The sequence below is a fragment of the Drosophila ficusphila genome, unplaced genomic scaffold, assembly GCF_018152265.1.
Source record: "Drosophila ficusphila isolate 14025-0441.05 unplaced genomic scaffold, ASM1815226v1 contig_791, whole genome shotgun sequence".
NCBI classification, from domain to species: Eukaryota; Metazoa; Arthropoda; class Insecta; order Diptera; family Drosophilidae; genus Drosophila; species Drosophila ficusphila.
In genome coordinates this window covers 26,688,980-26,708,215 of record NW_025064737.1, presented here as the reverse complement: position 1 = coordinate 26,708,215, position 19,236 = coordinate 26,688,980, and the positions used below count along the sequence as shown (strand labels likewise).

The following is a 19,236-nucleotide window of genomic DNA, read 5'->3' as shown; positions in this document are numbered from 1 at the left end:
TTTTTTTTTGGACAGTGAATGATGCCAGTTGGTGATTCATTCTCGACTTTGTGGGACTACTCCTCGTATTGTTTGTTCTGAGGGGGAAACTCTCGCATGTAATTATTTTAAAGCGTTTTTCATTTTTTGTTGTTTATTTTTTGCTATTAAATGTCTGTGGAAATGCAATTGCAACGATTCTGCCGACCCTCTCCCTTGAACTTCTAAATCCAAAGCAAAGCCCAACCGCCCAAAAACATTTCACTTTTCTTTGTACCAGAACGAGTAAAAACAAAAACACAAAACTCGAAATGGGAGAAAAGAAAAACACAAATAAAATGCAAAAGTTCGAAGCCCCCGGAACGCTTTTGCCGGTTACTTTAACTGCCGCGGCAAAAGGAGCAGCAGCAGTAGTAGGAATAATACAAAATACAAAATAAAAGCCGAGCGAAACGAAATAAACAAATCAAAATGGAAGAGGACGAACCACGAATGCAGCCAGGACCTGGAGTTTTCCAGGCTCCTTGCCGAACTGCAACGTTCCAGATACTTTTTCGTTGCTGCACATGTAGAAATTACCTTTTCAATAATAATTTATTTTAGAATATTGGCGAAATCATACCTCATCAAAATAGTTCTACAATATTTACTAATTTATAATAATGCTCAAATAATTCGTTTAATTAATGTTGTCACAAAACACAATAGTAGTGACATTTTTTTCTCTGTGCACTTGTTAGCCATTTTTGTGTGACTTAAATTGCATTTTATTTCTGCAACGTTGCAAAACATTTATTTACTTTCATGGTTTGTTGAGTATTTGCCAAGCCACAAGGAACTACTGCAACGACAAGGCATGAAATTCGCCAAGGATAAGCACGATGATGATGTTATGATGACGATGTGGCAGAGGATGACGACGTCGGAGTTTCAAACAGGCGAGCGGAACTGTTGACTGCTTTTGAACTTGTGCGTCGTCGTCCTCGGCAATTGCATCCTTAGACAATGACGCGTCCATAGAAGTCGGCGGCAGAATGAGTTGAATTCGCAGAGTTGCAGACATTTTGACAAGCGACAGTCTTTTTTTTTCGGCGGTTCGGCAAGGGTGTGCCCTTTAAGTAGCAAGCGGATTTCGTAAAAGGGCTTCGGATTATTATTTTTTTGTACTGCCCATACTCCCCTTTAAACATATCGTTTTTGATTTGCTTCAGCTCGCAAAAAGAGTTTCACATTTAAAACATCTCATTTAGAAGTGCACAATTATTATTTAATATTCTCATTATTATTTCTTCTTTTGTTTTGATATTGAAATCCGAATTTAACACTATACTTGACGTTGCTAATTCATCTTTGGTTAGTTTAAAATGCTGTGCTTTGCATTGGATTACCAAGATGCACATTTTTCAACACGCCCGCGATTGAAATTGATGAGGCCTGTGCCCCGAAAGCTGCTTCTGCTGCCGCAATTATGCGCTAATTAAATGCTACATAATTTTTTGAATGCCGAAGACAACTAAAAAATGCATAACATATGTTGTGCAGCCCGAAAACGCTGGGATCTTGCAGCTCTCTTCAGTCTCAGTCTGGGTTTCTCCAACCCGAGGAAGCCGGAGAACCAGAACCGCTTTCATACCCGTCTGGGTGAATTGTGGCCTGATGCCTTGGGCTCGGGGCATAAGAAACAATTTTCAGGCACACACAAAGAAAAAGAAGCAGAAGCGGCAGCCATAACCATAACATGTTTTGTTATTAATTATAGTTTACGCAATGCAGGGGACAGGCCGAAGACAACAACAGTCACAGTCACTCAGGGATCGAGGCTGGCTGGTTGGTTGGCTGCTTGGCTGGCTGGCTGGCAGGAAGCTCGACTTGACCATGTGCTCCTCCTCCTCCTCCTGCTTCTCGTGCTTCTCCTGCTCCTCCTCTTCCTCCGGCAGCAGATCCTCCTCTTGGAAAAAAGAGTTCACTTAATTTGACGCACAAATGTCAGTCACAAGATGTTGTTGAACCGCGTCAGTTGGTCGGCCCTGGGTTCGTTCGCCTTCTGCCTGCCCGGCTGCCTGTCGTTACTTTAGTTGTGAAAATAACTCAATAACTAATCCTTTTTGATGGTAGAAAAGGGTTGTTTGCCCAGGGCATTCCGAAAAGTCAGGGCCGAGCATGTGGCAAGAGGCTTCACTCCGCGGACTTGACAATAAAAATTATCATAATTATATTTAAATTAATATGCAACAAGAACCGAAAAATATAGCCCAGGCCGGCAATTTCCGCGCCCGACAAATTACAGGAAGTGCCAAACACCGAAGGGGTGCTTCTAGCGGTGTGTTTGGTGTTAGTTCACAAACTGTTTATATTAATTAGGAGCCCCGAGTAGCTTCACACTCGCCGGAGAAGACCATAGAAGTCGCACCCACGCGGAGCCATATAAAAGAAACATTTATGACACAACCTTCACGGAAGGGGAACAAATTTTTTATGAGCGTTTCACTTCAATGATTTCGTTTTCACACCTCTTAATCAATGAACAAAAACTCAATAGACAGTTCCATATAAAAAAGGTCAAGGAAGATAATGATTGGCAATACACTGTAAGATCTTCAGTTAAATCAAACAAATTTCGTTGTAATTCCTATTCGAATGCTGAACTGTTTAAAACATTTCTATAACTCGGTTTCTCGACAATCCCGACCGAGCTTAATGTCATTATCGCTCCTCAAACTTCATCGAATGTCAGTCAAGAAGTTGTTAAGCCCACCGACAGACTGAAGAAGACTTTAAGCCCATCCGACTCAGTTTCAGCCAATCAGACTAAACTAGATGGTGGGGCAAATAATCCGAAGGCAAGACAAATAACCAAAACTTGTAACAAATGCGTACGACATTAATTATGCAAACAGAAATAGAAGCAAGGGAAAGACAACAAAGCAGACTAAATCGTTCAGTTTGGTTTATCTAAATCATGAGCAGCATTTTAAAAATCATTAATCATCGGCGCTGATGAGTCAGATAGATTGAGCAAGAAAAAGCAAAACAAACCGATTTGGACAAACGAAATAAAACACAATTTAGCATAAGTTATGCAGAGCTTTGAATTAAATAATTAAAATCACATTGCGCGTTTGTAGAATTAACTTAATTATTTAATTTATACCCATCGAGTTGTCATCAAAAATGCAATAAAACCCGATATCCAAAAACTACAAAACATTTGTCAAAGCCGCCCGCTCACCAGGCTGAAACTAAAAATGTGCATAAATTTGCAATTGAATTGCACAGAGCGTGGGAGCTGACAATATTAGTTTTTAATTGCCATATAAATTATAAATAAATTCACGCTTCTCTCGTGGAGGCATTTCAAACGCGAATAGTTTGCATAAATTATACTCCACTGTCAGCAGCGGAATTTAGGCTGACTGACTGACACCTGACAAAAGAATTGGCCGAAAAATGCACGACAATGTAAATTAATTAAAATATTTATAAGCTTGTGCCGAAATCAGAGAGGATGTGGCCTAGCTAATTGATAATTAAATGTCAATTGGAGATAATAGAGGAAAGGAGGAAAGAGGAAAAGGAAGGCAATGGCAAAAAAATTACTAAATTATGGAAAGATGGTTTGTTGAATTGAAAAAAAATTATTGGCAGCTAAAGTTAAGACACTTTTTTTAAACGCACAGTAGAAATTATCCCCCTAAGCTCTTCTAAATTTACTATTCAGCTTCATTAGTTTAACCTCTGAATTTGTTTATTATTTATGACTTCCATTAGGCCTAACTGTTACCACTTTTTTCAACGTTTACAGACATTTAAATACTAAATAAAAAACTCCTAAAACAACTAATGAATTAAGCTATGTTTACATTACGAAACTCATGTTAGATTTATTGGTTTTTTATATCATTATTGCCTCGGGCCTGGTCTATAATTTATTTAATGATGCTTTTAATGTGGCTCGATTGGAGTTTTTGTTTTAGTTGGACAACTGTTGTTTTTGTTGCTCGGTGCTGGCCATAATAATGGTGTTTAGTGGGGCTTTAGGCTATTTGCATTGCATTTTACCACCATATGCATAATGAGTTTAATTGTCGGTCCGTTACTTAATTGAATACATTAATAACAAAAGCGCAGAGCGGTCCGCGTGTGTGCTTATGTGGATTACAAGCCGAACAACTCCTGACATTTAAGCCCCGTTTTCAAGTCAAATTAAAAGCAAATAAAAATCGGAGACAGCTCGCGGACCGAGTTGTTGTTAGTTCACATACATGGCTAAGAGCCAGCGATTTAGATAGCAATAAAATGCAGCTCACCTCACTGAACTGCACATGCTCCATTACCAATTCAGAAATCTTTAGGCCGCGGCGAGAGCAATGGGGAAGCATGTTGCAACAACCACGTCAACAACATTAGAGAAGTCACGAACTGCGGCAGGAACACGGTGCAACAGCGGCAAGAGCAACTGCAGCAGTATCAAAGGCAACTGCAACAGCAACAGCAACAGCAACATCGGCAGGAGCAGCAGCTAAATTGTAAACATAAACAAAACATTTATGACTATTTACAGTTGAGCCCAAGACTTGAACTCCAACTGCCAGGGTTTTTTTTTTCTTTGTTCAGGGTGGGGGCCTGTGTACGTGAGCCATATCTCCGCTTGTTGCTATTGCTGTTGTTGTTGCCGCCGTGGATGTTGCTGATGAAGTTCAATGAGTTTTCGGGTGTGAAAGGGTCAATTGTGTAAATAATAACGAAAAACTGTGAACAGCAAACACAGCGCTGCGGCAGGAGCCCCACCACCAGCAGCAGCAGCAGCAACATCAACCGAAATCGAAACTGGGCATTAGATGTGGAAAATCCTAGGGATCGGGGGTCGAAAGAACTCATAAAAATATCACACGCATATAGGAAAAGCATTTGCGATAAGCACTGCACTATGCAAACAACCAGGGACAAAAACAAACAGACACCGAGCACACACAAGCGGAGCACCTAGAACCACGTACAGTGGTCCCTGTGGTAGGTGGATTCATAAAGAAAATTCTAAAAAGTGATTAGGAATACTGTTCAGTATTCATATAAACTGTAACAAAACAGAGAAAAAGGGATTGTACAGCTTACGATATTTAATTAACTGCGAAGAGCAAAAAAAAAGATTTCCTCTTAAATTGCACGAACAAAACCATTAATGACTCATTCTGGGATAATAGCTTTATACCCAAAAAGCTATTTCTTCCACTTAGCAAGCGACCACTGCTTTCAATAAAGTTCAATTGCTATCGAAAATGGGAGTGGGCTATAGCTGGATAGAGAGGGCCATAGCGTTTTTATATTGGGCCAGACAGACTGCCGCTTTTTTATGATGCAATTAAATATTGTGTTTAATGCATTTGTAAATAATAATAAATAAAAAACATTTACTACAGCAATCACGATAATGCAGCCGGGGCAGTAGTGCGGGGAGGTGGCGATAACGCGATAATGAAGTTGAAGTTTCGAATGCCGCTCACATGTCGAGTTGCTTTATTTGCCTACAGGAAATAAAATTGCCATAAAAACCGTCTCTGTCCAAGCGTGTCTCATAAATGCATATAAATTATGACAGTAAATGCAGATGGAGTGGAGGGGCGGAGGTGGAGCGTTAACTGAGCTGAGGCTCATCTAACCTAAGCCCGGCCTTTTAGTCCAGCTGGTTGAGCATTTGACGGGGCAATTCGGTTTTATTGCTTGCCGTCAATTGTCATTATAATCGGGCGTTTAATGGCAACTTCAGGCAACTTCTGGCCCACATGTTTGCTCATCGCTTTTTCCTCGATTTTTCAGACAGCTTCTGCTAATTGATTTTGAAGTGTGGGCTTCCATTCGACATGCATAATCTGCATTTAAGTGTCTTGAGCGCCAGCGTTGACAATTGACACGGGATTAGTTTGCGAGCGAACAATAAAAATTACTTCTAAGTGGCTTTCAAAATATAACGAATTTATTGAGCTCCTGTGAAACACATGTTGTTCAAATTGTGAGCTGGGAATTATGAATTTATTGCTTTGAAATGCTGTCAAGGGATTTAGTTTGCTTTTCTCTGCTTTAATTTAGTTGTAGAAATTTCACAATAATCCGTTTGGAAATTCGTTGTGTAGGATTCTTTGCATTGAAAGTTAGATTGGCTCAATTCGGGTGAAGTATTATGTTTACAAAACAGAACAACAAAAGATTGATTAAAGGAAACTTAAAATTGTGTGTGTTTTAAGTTCTTCATTTTGTACTTCGTTGAATAGGTGCTTGCACTTGAAGAATGGCACCAAAGGTTTCCGCACTTACGAGCCATTTACATCTTTGACTGCCTTCAAGGGGTCCTGCGTTAGTCCTTTATCCTGCAGTGCAGTCAATGCAGTTCCCCCTTGTTTTTATTGCATATTTTTCAAGCGAGTGCGTGGCAGGATGCAAATGCAAAAGGACCAACAATAGAGCTGTCAAAGATGCAAATGTCGAGTGTGTGCGTTTTTTACTAGGGTTCTCAATCGATTCGCATCCGCAGGCTACTTAGGCCTCTTTGTTTTGGGTAGCAGGACAGAACCCCTTCCCGTGCGTGAGCCTGGGTTAATTGAACCCCTCGCAGAGTGGGCTCGATGTCACATAATACTCAATCAAATTAAGGCTCAAGTTGACTCAAGTAATTAAATCTAAAACCAACAATTGCCCCACTCGAAACCCAAGAAGAGGCAGGCACGCACGCACACACTCCGGGCTAAACTAGCCGTAAATAGCAACAATTTTCATATTAATTTTCATAATTTTCCAATGTTGACAGCAGAGCAAACACAAATACACGTCGGCAAACAAAGGACAAGAACAGGAAAAAAGTGTAAGGGATACTTGGCAGGACAATGGGGGGTAAAACGTAAAACTCCGGGCCTTGGTCACTTGTTGGTCAACGACAACCTGCTGTGTGTGTGCGGCCCTGTGTGTTAGTGTTAGTGAGTATCTGTGTGGCGACAATTTGCCTAATAACACTGGGCCAAAAGGGGGCGTGCGGAATTGCGGGGAGTGTTTGCCTTGCTTTTCAAACCCCTGCCTTGCGGTTAGTTTGAACTGTTGACTTTGTGGTGAGCACTTTAAATTGATTAAGTTGAATTTGTCTAGCGGCGCCACCGCCTTGCGGTCTTAACCCACCTGCGCCCCCAAGTCTCCTAGCCGGGTACTTAATGCCACACAAACTGCAGCTGCTCTTTGATTAATTCATGTGTGGAGCACGGAAAAGAGGAAAAGAGTCTGCTCTGCGACTCCGCAACAACTCGTGAGACATTAAAACACTTGAATGCCAAAAAACTTTGCAGCAATTTGTGTCGACTTGGCCAGAAGGAGTTTTCAGCTAGAGTTCGAATTCGAGTTCGCGCTCGACTTTTGCTGATGCCTCAAATAGAGTCAGTGCACGGAAAAAAATATGAATGTATCCTGATAGATCTTATATTGCACAAATAGTTCTCATCTAAAGTAATGCCAATGCCCAAGTTACATTTTGATATGAGTTTTTTACTTATGAAACTCATAAGAGTACATAACTAAGAACAATTAAAAATTTTCTATATTTTTCACCAATTAAAATTTACCCACAACAAGCTGCATTGTTTTCTGTTCTGTGTATCCTGTCATTCGGGCTGGCTGGCAAAAAACTTTCCAAGTCAAGCGTTGAAATTAAACATTAGAGCGAAATTGTGAGTGCCCCAGACAACAACTAAAGTTACAAGTCACACAACAAAGGCAGACAAGTGAGCGGACAAAAGGAAGAACGGGGGCAGCTGACGATGAGTTGAATGTCATCCCGGCCGAAAATTAATTTTCCAACGCCCAGAAAGAGCACCTCATCAACTTTGTCATTTTGTGTATTTTGCTCCACTTAAAGTTTTTGCACCTTTAAGAGCTCACCTTGTCGAGCGATTTTTGTGCAACGTCATTTCATGCTTGAACACGATGAACTGACCAGAAGTTGTAAACTGTGTTGCGGAGAAGACGGTTCGAAATGAAACTTTTGCTGGCCAAACTAACCGCAAGATTCCTCTGCTCGACTGTCTACCAAGCTCTCCTCCTTCTGTTATCTCTCCCCTCTCGGTTTCCCCCCAATTTCCTGGAGCTCCAGTCCACTGGCAATCATATCAAAGTGTCAATGTACACGGTCAGGCTGCCTTGGTCTTGCACTTTGCATTTGGTCAGCACGAAAACAAACTCAAACACGGGAGAAAAAAGTGGTTCATACCATTAAGAGCTTAAGTTACCATGAGAAAACTGAAAAAGCCAAATGTTTATATTTTAATATTTGGAACTATATACTTAATATAAAATGTTGTATTTATTTAACACTTTATATTTGTCTTCTCATTTCAGTTGCATGAATAACTAACATTGGCGCCAAAAGAAGATGATGCTTCCAACTTTAAAGGTAAGATATTAAAAATTAATAAAATAAACAAGCAAAATGCTTGCCCATATTCTCGGATAAATAGGTTACCATTTGTTTGCTCTTTCCGTAATTCAATTTAACATATTGTTGGCTTTTTTCTTAAGCGCTGTAATTAATGTCTTGCGGCCCCGGCGTCAAGTGTTCACTGTACTGGGGAGAGTACTTCTTCCTCTTTCAGCCGCTGTAGTTGCTTTTGGTGAAGAGCCCACCATGCCTGGCAGGGCCTACAATCGACGACGCCTCCACACACTCCAGTTCGTCCCCATTCCTCACTCCCTTCATGAGCCAACAATCCTGCCTGTGAACCCCCCTTTTCCCTGTCCCTGTTCCACGCCCCCTTTGTCACCCTGTCTCTGTCTTGTCCTGATTCCCGCGCCCCAGCTACAATTGCAATTTGTGCACTTTACGCTGCCAGTTTGAAAATTGTGCACACATTCATGGGGCGAAGTGGTTGGGGAAAGTGTGGGCGGGGTGGAGAGGCATGGGCGGAAAGGGGAGGCGGTGCCGCAGACTCGAGCAGAGTGAAATTTTTGTATCTTGGCGAGTTTGCGCGGAAAATGCTGCGAGACGCCTTTGCACTAACAAATTTCAGCCAGTCGTTCAATAATTTCCGAAGTTTAACAAAAGTTTAAAAATAATTGTGATGCATTTATGAAGATTAAAGAGAACAAGCTATGATATTGCATAAGTTTAATAGTAATAAAATGTTATTAAACGCATTAAAAGATCGTTGACCAAAAACATAAAGCAATTAATGAGAAAAAGCACAAATGAGTTGATAAATAACACATTTAAATTTAATTCCATTTATGCCATATAATTTTTCTCTCTGTTCGCCCGACCAAATCTGCTAGTCATTGTCGACGTTGTCGCCCGAGATGCGAGCGTGCAGCTCCAGCTGCATGCCATATAGTTGCTTCTCACTTGAAAAAGTTGCTCATTTTTACACACTTTATTTTTGGTGCACTCCGGGCTTCAGTTCGGTTCGGTTCGGTTTGGCTTGGTTTGGTTCAGTTTGGGCTTTTGGCTTCGCTCGCTGCCTGCCATGTTGCACTGGGTTCCCTTGTTGCACTTACAACTTGGAACATTGTTTCAGCACTTAAGCGACACACACAACTGACAAACTAAGCAACTATAGCGGCCAGGTGAAAGAGGGGCCAGAGGTGGAGGTGGAACTGATTGGCGGGGATCGGAGGGGGCTCCAAAATCGGGGGCAACGGCAGATGAGCAGGGCAACGGCATTCACTTTGCCCCCCACAGAGATGTGTGCGCTCAAATGTTTAAACATTGTGGCAGCCGCAGGAAAAAGTGGGAGGGGTTCCACAAAAGCAATCCCAAAAACTGAACTGAACCCAAACTGAACCAATCCACACACAGATTCAGGCAAACACACACACACAAACACACACCAAGAGAGATGCTGCTGCCTTTTGTTTGAAGTTTGTCTTCGAATGGAAAACTTTTGTGAAAATTAATTACGAATTCGTGAGGTCAATCGTTTTTCGGTGATAATCGAGTGGGTGCCAAGCTCAGGCGGGAGTTTTCCTGAGGACGGGAGGAGGCACGAGGTGCAGGTAGTTCGAATGGGCTGTACAGCAGGGGGCAGTCCCCTTTCCCCTCGGGATTCCATGCTGAGTGTGTGAGAGTCCGAGTGCATTTCGGTATTCCCACTTCCTCCTTGGGCTTTTCGACCACTCTGCTTCATCATCGGAGGCCAAATGGATTTTATGAGGATCCCAAATGGGTTGTCTTTAAATACCCTCCCTGAAAGAAATACTTCCACTAACCAACAAGAAAATATTTAGATTTGATTTGAAATTTGACCCAATTCCACAACGAAATTCTTTACAGTTGAAAAGTTAGGACTCCACTTTATTATTTTATACCTAGCGAAGATAACTTAAAGTTTCACTACCTTAAAATTCGCTCCTTCATTGTTTGGCAGTTTGTTTTTTGCAGTTCGCTTATAATTTGGTAATTTGCAGTTTTGTCGTCGTCAACAATGTCGTGCCAAAGATTTTATAATTTTACTCACATTTTCGGAAGGTGGCTTCCACTGCTGCTGCTGCTGCTTTTGCTGTGGTGATGTTGCTGCTGTGCTGCAATTTCATCTGCTGCTACTGCTGTTGCATTTTGCATAATTTCCATTTGGCTGTGGCTTGGGCTTGTTGCGTGTCTGCCCCGGCAAGTCGTGAGGCGTAATTAAAGAGTTTATTTTATGATTTGCGGTTCGTTGATGCTGCTGCTGCTGCTGATGTTGCTGTTGCTGCTTTTGCTCCTTGGCGGATGCCTGGGTGGCCCGAAAGTCGAAGTTGATTTTCCAGATGAGCGTCTTTTTTCCCAGAGGTGCCTCGCAGCTAGTCGGGCATGGCCATGCAGCTCGGGCTCAGAGGAGAGCAGCCAGCCAGCCAGCCAGCCAGTCAGCCAGCCATCCAGTCAGCCATCCGAGCAGCCAGCCTTTGACGTTGTCATCGCACTTGTCAGCGGCACGACATTGTCCCCGCAAATCCCCAGACCAAAACGTTTTCGTGTCCTTTGCCAGGCCCTCGAGCCATTCGATGATTCTGCGTCGTCTTGTTTGCTTTGGCATATTGGGGAGACATCCTCGACAGGCACTAATTTTAACTAAATAACTTTGATGAGTTGGCTTTCGGGCCGCAAGGCTTAAGCCTCCTCCGAGCTCCGAGCTTCGAGCTTCGAGCTCAGCACTCAGAACTTCGAACCTTTGCTCTCCGAGCTTAACCTTTGTTTAACCTTTCTTAAGCTGCACTTTTTTCCCAACATATTTGTTTAGGAGCTGGCTGCGGATGTCCTTTGAAAGGATTGTGTTTGTATATTTAATATATTCAACGCACATATGGCGTCGAAACCTAAAAACCCCTGCCTAAATGCTTTAATTAAATGAAATCTCATGGTTTTCTGATGGATCGGGGGAATGGGAAAATGGGGAATGGCGGGTGGGGGAACACAGGACATTGGCCGGTCCTGTAACACGTTTCACAGTTGCACGCACAACTATGTGAGATGCTGGTCCTCCTCGGGGGATGGAGAGGGAATGGCGGGGCACCCATGGACCCGAGGGTTGTCAGAGGTCTGGCATTCAAAAATTGAAAAACCAAAATTTAAGCTGGGCCAGCTTTTTGAATTTATGACCAAATGGCACACACACACTCACACGGAATACGCATGGGAATGCATGTAAAAACTATAAAGGATCAGCCGGGCCATATAGACGGGGTGCCGAGTTTGGAAGGGGTAGTTTCCGTGCCATTTTTGGGGTGGCGATTGCGTAACACCACGTAATGGCATGAGCAACGGACATATATTATATACGAGTATGTATGTGGCGGGACAGAAGGGAGCATCTCCATGTAGGAATGGAAAATACATTTGATTAAAAGTTGATAAATTACCTCTAATACATTAGAGTTGGCACAAGTCGCTATTCGTTTGGATGTCGACTACCATTAAAGGTAGCTAATTTCTAAAGAATAAAATTGGATTAGTGGGGAAAAAATAGTTTGAGGTATCACCAAATTAAAGTTGTTAGTTAATTAAAAAGTAATAGTGTTCCATAAAAGTGAAATTTCATTACTCTGGAAAGGAAAACAATCACCTTGTTCTTCTGTACAGCCATTTGCAAACATTAGGACTTCCAACAGTGCCAATCCATTTCAAAGGACTCAAAGAATGGAAAGAAACTTGTTCATTTCCTGGGGATTCAGGAAGATAATTTTCCTAACCACTTTCAAATTACTTTGTGTGCGACTGCCGCCCATTGCAAATCCTCTTCGATTGCAGCATTTTCGATGCCCAGTTACCTTAGCAGGTATTTCGCATTGGCTTAATGAAGAAACATGCCTTTCGAGTGGACAATTTCTCCTTTAATCCCGGAACCGAAATCGGTTTGCAGGAGGGCCAGGACATGTCTCCTATCTCAATCTCCTGGCATAATGTGACACGTTTCGGGGTTGGTTTCTAATCCCAAAACGAAGCAAAGGGGCCAGAACGGAGAGGGTTTTCGGGCTCGGGCTCGGGCAGGGGGAATGTGCCACAACCTGACACTCTGGTGTCGGAGTTGTGAAATCAGGCAGCAAAAATTGCTCGGCTTACCTGAGCAGTAGCTCAGCATATCCCATGTTCCTGGGATTGGGCCGAGCCACGGCAGCAGCTGTAAGATGGACACACAAAAAGACAATTATTCATGTATGCATTGGACTATAATGCTCTGCTGGGTTTGAAACTCTCCTGAATGGCTTGAATGGCTATGCAGCATTTCACTTTGCATTATGTAAAACATTTTCACAGGCGACAAACATTTGCATGATTAACCATAATTGAAAATCCAAAAGAGGCAGCGGCGGCGGCGGCGGCTGCGGGGACAGGTGGTAACAACCGCCTGCCTGGATCGTAAGTCCAATCAGTAGCGCTCCATTCAACTCAATTTATCTACGCATGCCAGGCAGCCAACCTTCGCATTTCTCGGCTCCCTTGTCAGTGAGTCATTTCAGCTCGGTTTAGTTCAGCTAACTTGAGTGGCGTCGCCTACGGTTGGGTGGAGATTTTCCGACTTTCAGTGCGGCTCTTTGTCTTTCCCCATCGGGAGTCCACGCCCTTTTGGCCGCCTTGGAATGCTGCTGCTCTTTTTATTGGGACTTCCAAGATTGGCTTTCAAAGTTTCAGCTAAAACGGGCCTTTAAATTGCTAGAAAGTTGGGAGCCTATTATCATGCCAATAATTATGGCCACAAAATCTAGTCAGGGGAAATTTGAACATAATAAAGTTATTATGCGATTATGTTGTTTTACTTAATTTAATAATATAGCCAGCGGCTTTAGTTCATAAATATGGATTTGTCAGATTATTATTTTGCAATAAATCATTATGCTCGGGTATACAGACACTTGTAATATAACATTTAAAAGCAATCGATTGTTAGGACACAGGTTTTATATTAAATCGTAATCGAACTCCACGTATAAATTAAAATAAAATATTTAATTCGAAATTACAATGCCGAATTGTATGATAATTACTGATGTGAGAACCTGGGGGAATCCCCTTCGATTTTGAGTTCCTGCTTTCATGAGACCGACGGCTTGCGCTGTAACTGTAATTTAAAACTCATTCATAATTGAATCTCGGTATGTTGGTCTGAGGGAAATGCTTCCTGCTCATTAATGTTGCAAGAAGAGGGAAAGGAACTCGAATCCGAACCCGAACCCGAACCCGGGCAGCATTGAGGCAAAGGTAATCAGTCAAGTGCAACTTTTTCCAGGTCTTACCTCATTTCATTCTCTCCTCCCGCCGAATGCCAGTGGCTTTTGTTCTTTGGGGCTAATGGCAGGCTTCCTGTTTAGAAGGGGTTTTGTTGCTTTAATTAGTTGATCGCACGTGATAGGGCCACCGCTTCTTTGGCTGCCAACCTGAAAGCCGTTGACTATCTCCCGCTTTTGTTGTTATATTAGCACTTGTCCAGCTTTAAATTGCTTGTAAAGATTATCTATGGAAAACTCACACTCAATTTGCGCTCCAACTGCGGCGTGCATATATGAGCCATAATCTGTGCAAAATCTTAAGTAGCTTACAATGAGGGGCGTTGGTTGTGGCCTGGCCCGAAGACAATGCAGATTGCAAATGGTGGGGCTTACCATCGCACACTTGACCGTCCGCCAGACATCCACTATCCTTGTAAGCCAAAGGATACATAAATTGCAGATGTGCGGAGCCCAAGGAGCGGACAGAAATTGCTTGGCAAATGCACAGCTGTTGCCAACAAATCTACAAGCAATTCGAGTTTCAACTGAAATAACAATAATACCCACACACACACATTCACAACACATTGGGGCAACAACAGTTGTTGCTTCCGCTTCATGTCCTTGTCGTTCCTTGTTGTTGTTGTTGTTGTTGTTGTTGCTGTTCTAGTTATCGTTTTTCTTGTAGTTGTTGTTGTTGTGCCGGCCAGTTGTCGTTCGTTCGTTTGTTTGTAATTTGATGCGCGCTTTTAGTTAATTGTGGCATCAGGACATGAACATTTCGGGCTATGCGCAATAACTAAGCCTCCTTTGCTAGTGCCTTCTCTGTCGCACTTTTGTGACAATATAGTGGGATACAGTGCGTTTCAAAAATGTAGTGTTTATCAGTTTTTATCCTTGTTTAAGTATATACAAGTTTGTGTAAATTACAAAATAATTAAACCAAATGTAATTAAACACAGTTTTATTTTCTTTAGCTATATGTTTTAGTACTCTCTTTACATTTTTGAATCGCAGTGTAGTTGCTTGTCTGTAGCTTCTGTGAATTGCCAGCAAAGTGACATTTTGTCGCAGTTGTTGCTGCCAAAGTGGGCAGCAACCACTCGTATTTCTCGGTTTTTGATCGCTTTGTTAGGCCAACCCGAATCGAGGTTGGAGAATATTGGGTTTTAAATTTGCACTGCACTTGTCTCCTCTTCCCCAGCATATTTTAGTTAATTAATTTTGTGGCCAAGTGCATGCAAATCGCCTGATACAGATCCCACAAATATACGCCTGACTTTGATTGGCAAGTGATTTTGAGCCGTCTGTTTTGTCCCCTTCGCTGTCAGGAATGCAATAGTCCCTCCTTGATTTAATTGCATTTGTCGAATGCTGAAAAGGTGAAATGAAGCCTATTAGGCTTTCTTGTGATGGAATGTTTTTGTGTGAATTTATGTGAATTTAAAATCGAAGCATCCTGCATTATTGCTTACAAATTCACACACAACCAATCGAATATAATTGGAAATTGCGGTTGTCCTTTCATGTCAGATGAGATGGGAAGTCTCGATGATAGAAAATAATTAATCTTTTGGTTATTATCAATTATGAAACAGATGACAACTTTTGAATTGGTGAGGTGAAACCACTTGTGCCAAATTAGGTCTTGCAATTCAATTTAAATAATGTTTCAATCTTTTTTGTTGCAAATATTCTGTTAATTCACTTTAAAAAAAAATTTAACTCACTAGAAATATTAATGCTATGCAAACTTTGAACTTAAACAATTCTTGATTAATTAATGAATTTTGCTCGCTTCCGCTTAAATGCTCAAATGGCCTTGCCCAAATCAGGCCAAAATGTTGAAACCACTTCAATTTACCCCGATTTTTCGTGCTCTCACTACTAGCGCTCTTATCCCGTGCTCATTACTTATTGAAGCACTTTGCAAAAGTTACAAATTTACAATATTTTTCGTCGTAATTATGCTTGGCATATGCGCGTATTTCAACAAGTTTGGCCCATCCAACCACCCCTGCGATTGGGGTTAAAAATGTATCGCAGAACAACTTTCCATCGCTCTCAACAGTTTTTCGTAAGCAAAGTGAATGGAGTGGGCCCAGTGTTGAGGCCGAACCCACTTGACCAGTTGGACATCGGCCAGAAGGCACATTAGTCATCTTTGGCTAAACGCTATTTGAGTTTCGCATTTCAGACTCTTATGCTGGATGCTGCTGCCTTTCTTTTATTGGGTTTCTCGAGTAGGATGCAATGGGTCGGGGCTCTCGGGTCCACTGATTAGCGTTTTGCATGCGAAATACATAAATCACATTGGAGGCGCGGAGAAAACGTGTGGAAAAAAGAGGGATATTCCGATGGTTGCAATTGCCATTTGGTCTGCGGCGACGTCATTGACATTTTTATTGCCTGAGAAATAGAATTTTTTCTTTATTTACTCCTCGCTCTGGTTGCAGTTCTTTTTTTTTCTGCACGCTAAAACAAGATTTAGCTGCATAAATTTGGTTTTTATCGCAACTAAATGGCCGCAAATGCTCAGCGGTTGATATGCTGAGCTAAATAAAATAAATTGTCAATAAATAATAAAAGCTAAATAAAGGGTAGGGAAATGGCGGGGAAATGAGTCCTTGACAGTGGGCGTTGTTCTCGATGGTTTCGCATCCTGACCAAGTCGTAAAAGCCGAATAAGCAAGGCATGATTCATGGTCTATAATAAAGATAACCGGCTGCTAAGGGCAAATAAAATATTTTAGTGCCCAGAAAAAATTGATTAAAAGTTGAAAAATTTGAATTGAGGTATTTTTGAAAATTCGTTATAGCAACCATCGAATTTAAAGCAGCGTATTTAAAATACAGATATATTGGCTATAAATAAAATAATGTATATTTTTACAACTAAAAGCATAAAATAGCCGCTAGTCTAAAAGATTTCGTTTGTTAAAGCGTGCTGGCAATTAAAAATATAATTAAGATTCTTATTTTCTATTACTCTTTATTCCCCAATTACGTAGGCAATAATATAAATGTTTAATGGCGGCCCGCCTTCAAGAACATCCCAAGCATTTCTTCCTATATCTTTTGGCTTCTATATCTTTTGACTCCTCCTTCTTACTACTAATATGCAACATAAAGTCGTAACTTAATTTACTGCTGGAAGAGGAAACTACTGTGAACGGGAAAAGCTAGGACCAAGGCTAAAAGTGTAATAAGGAAAAGTCTTTTACTAATTGAGGCCAAAGAAGCAGCAGCAGAAATTATGAGCACGAAAAGAAAATAATAATTTTATTTTACTGCTTTTTTCTGTTTTACTTTTTTTTTCCCCGCCAACCAGCCGGCTGTGCTTTGTTTTTGCTGTTGCTATTTGCTCCTTAATAGCCGTCAAGATTCTCGGAAAGAAATAAAGCAAACGGCGCAAGGCACACAGAGGAGGAAAAGACGAACCCTTTTCTCAGGCTCCCCAAATGTGCGCAAGCGTTGAGCTGTGAAAAGGCACAACAGCAACACCACGGCAGCAACATTGGCACAGCAGCAACACTGCAGCAGAAGCAGCAGCAACGGCAACAGCAACAGCAACAGCAACAAGAAGTGGCAGCAACAGCGACGCGAGGCAGCCAAGTGAAGTGGCGTGTGGCGTCATCAGGTTGCAGATGCTGCCGCTGCTCCCTGGCTGCCTGAAAAAAATGCGTTCTACTTAATGTTGCATGCATTTATAGCAAATATTTCCCATGCCCCACGCCTTGGCCTGCCCACAATTGCTAATGATGCAGGAGCACAAGGAGCGGCAGAAGGAGTTGCACCAAAAGAAATATTTTAAACCAAGCACAGCATTTTAAGGAGATTTTCAAGGACCTAACTGCCTAAACTTAAGTAGTGATTATTTTTTGAAGTTATAAAGACAGCTTTTCACAAAAAAACACATCAAGTATTTTGTTTATGTTATTTATTGCATTTATTACGTCCTGGAATAGTTGATCCATATTTTTTTTGGGTGTAGCTTTCACAGGGAGCCACATCTCATAGTTCCCATTCCCAACTGCTGTTGCTGCTGCCAGTGCAACTTAGTTGGCGCTCTTGTCATTAAGCTGCGCAGCATTTACAGTTCTTGCCCGCTGGCTCCACTGAGCTTGGCTTACTGCTTTTCGATTTAACTGCTGATAGCTTTTGAAGTTAGAGTAAGTTACGTAGTGCACTTGGCGCACACTTATCTATCATTATCATCAGTAACACACAGACACACAGGCACACACAGCCACAGACACAGGCACACATCGTGGCAACTTTTCTATTACGCTGCAAACTGCACTTATCGTCATCATCAGCGGCAGCAGCAGCAGCAGCAGCAGTGGCAACAGCAGGCGCAGCAGCAACATCTCCTGCACAGCAGCAACATCTCCCCGGCACAGCGGCAACATCTAGCCGGCTTCAAGTGCAGCAAGACGATGATGACGATGCAACCGAGGAAGGAAGCGAGGAAGCACTGGGCTGGGTAACGTCCACTCTAATCACTATATGCATCAGCTTGATGGCATTAGTTGGACTGCTGGGAGCTGGAGCTGCCACTGCTCACTGTGGATGGATGCCACTTGAGTTGTTGCCATCTCAGGCTCTCAGCTGATGACGATGACGATGAGTGCGGACTGTTTGGCAGCTGTTGATTCCCGCTCCCGCTGCGGCACAGTGCGTTTCGGCGGTATAAGGCTAGATTCGTGAGTCTTTAGATAGGTGATCAACGAGGGGATAGGAAAATGTAGCCGATTATCGGATATTTTGGGTTATCTCAGGCTGCACATTGGACTTTGAACAAATTAGTTTTGAATGTGAAGCTTATATTCTTATTAAAATAAAAAAAAATATTTAACGGAATTCGACTCGGCATTAAAAGTGAAGAGACTTACACCATTAAGCAATTATCAGCAGTTAATCCAGGGAAAGCACCTTATTATACCCTTGTTTACTTATAATTACAGTGAGATATTTTTCCATCAAGCCACTCGGCTACAACAGTCTTTTATGTTCGGGGAAAACTGTATCTTTCCATCTCGCTTTTCGTATCTTTTTCTCGCTCCCCAGCCTGCGGCCTAATTTTGTATAATTTTTTTGTGTTATGAATTTGCTGGAAAATTGCAATTTTATGTGCAATTTCTTGTGGCCCTCCTCTGCAACGCCCTCCTGCTTTGCTCAGTCCTGCTGGCTTACATTTATTAGAATAATTTAATTGCTTATTAAATCATCTTTGCCTTCATGACTCTTTTCTCCTCTCTTTCTAGGTGAGTTTGTTGATCTACTGCGGGGCTTTTGGACTAATTAGTTTTGCTGTTGTTGCGGCTGATTTTGCTGCTGCCGCTGCTGTTGCTGTTGCAACTGCAACAGATACTGCCGATGCTGCTGCCGCTGCAGTAGTGGCTGGTGCAACTTTATTAACCGCTCGAGGTTTCAATCTGCGGCTGTCAAATTAAATGAAATTTACACTTTACCGTTAAATTGCCAGGTACGTTAGAAAATTGCCCAGCCGAGTCCATAAATTTTGTACAGCGCTGCCTTTTGTGTACATTT

The 19,236-nt window shown here is 42.0% G+C and overlaps 1 protein-coding gene across 1 annotated transcript in view; it reads left to right on the top strand.

Annotated features, from left to right (window-relative positions):
• Positions 1 to 19,236, top strand: part of LOC108099255 — a 148,336-nt gene that overhangs the window by 7,337 nt on the left and 121,763 nt on the right. Inside the window, exon 2 of the mRNA XM_017202631.2 lies at positions 8,350 to 8,404. The gene's annotated coding sequence lies outside the window, so the exon portion shown is untranslated. The remainder of the gene's footprint in view (positions 1 to 8,349; positions 8,405 to 19,236) is intronic.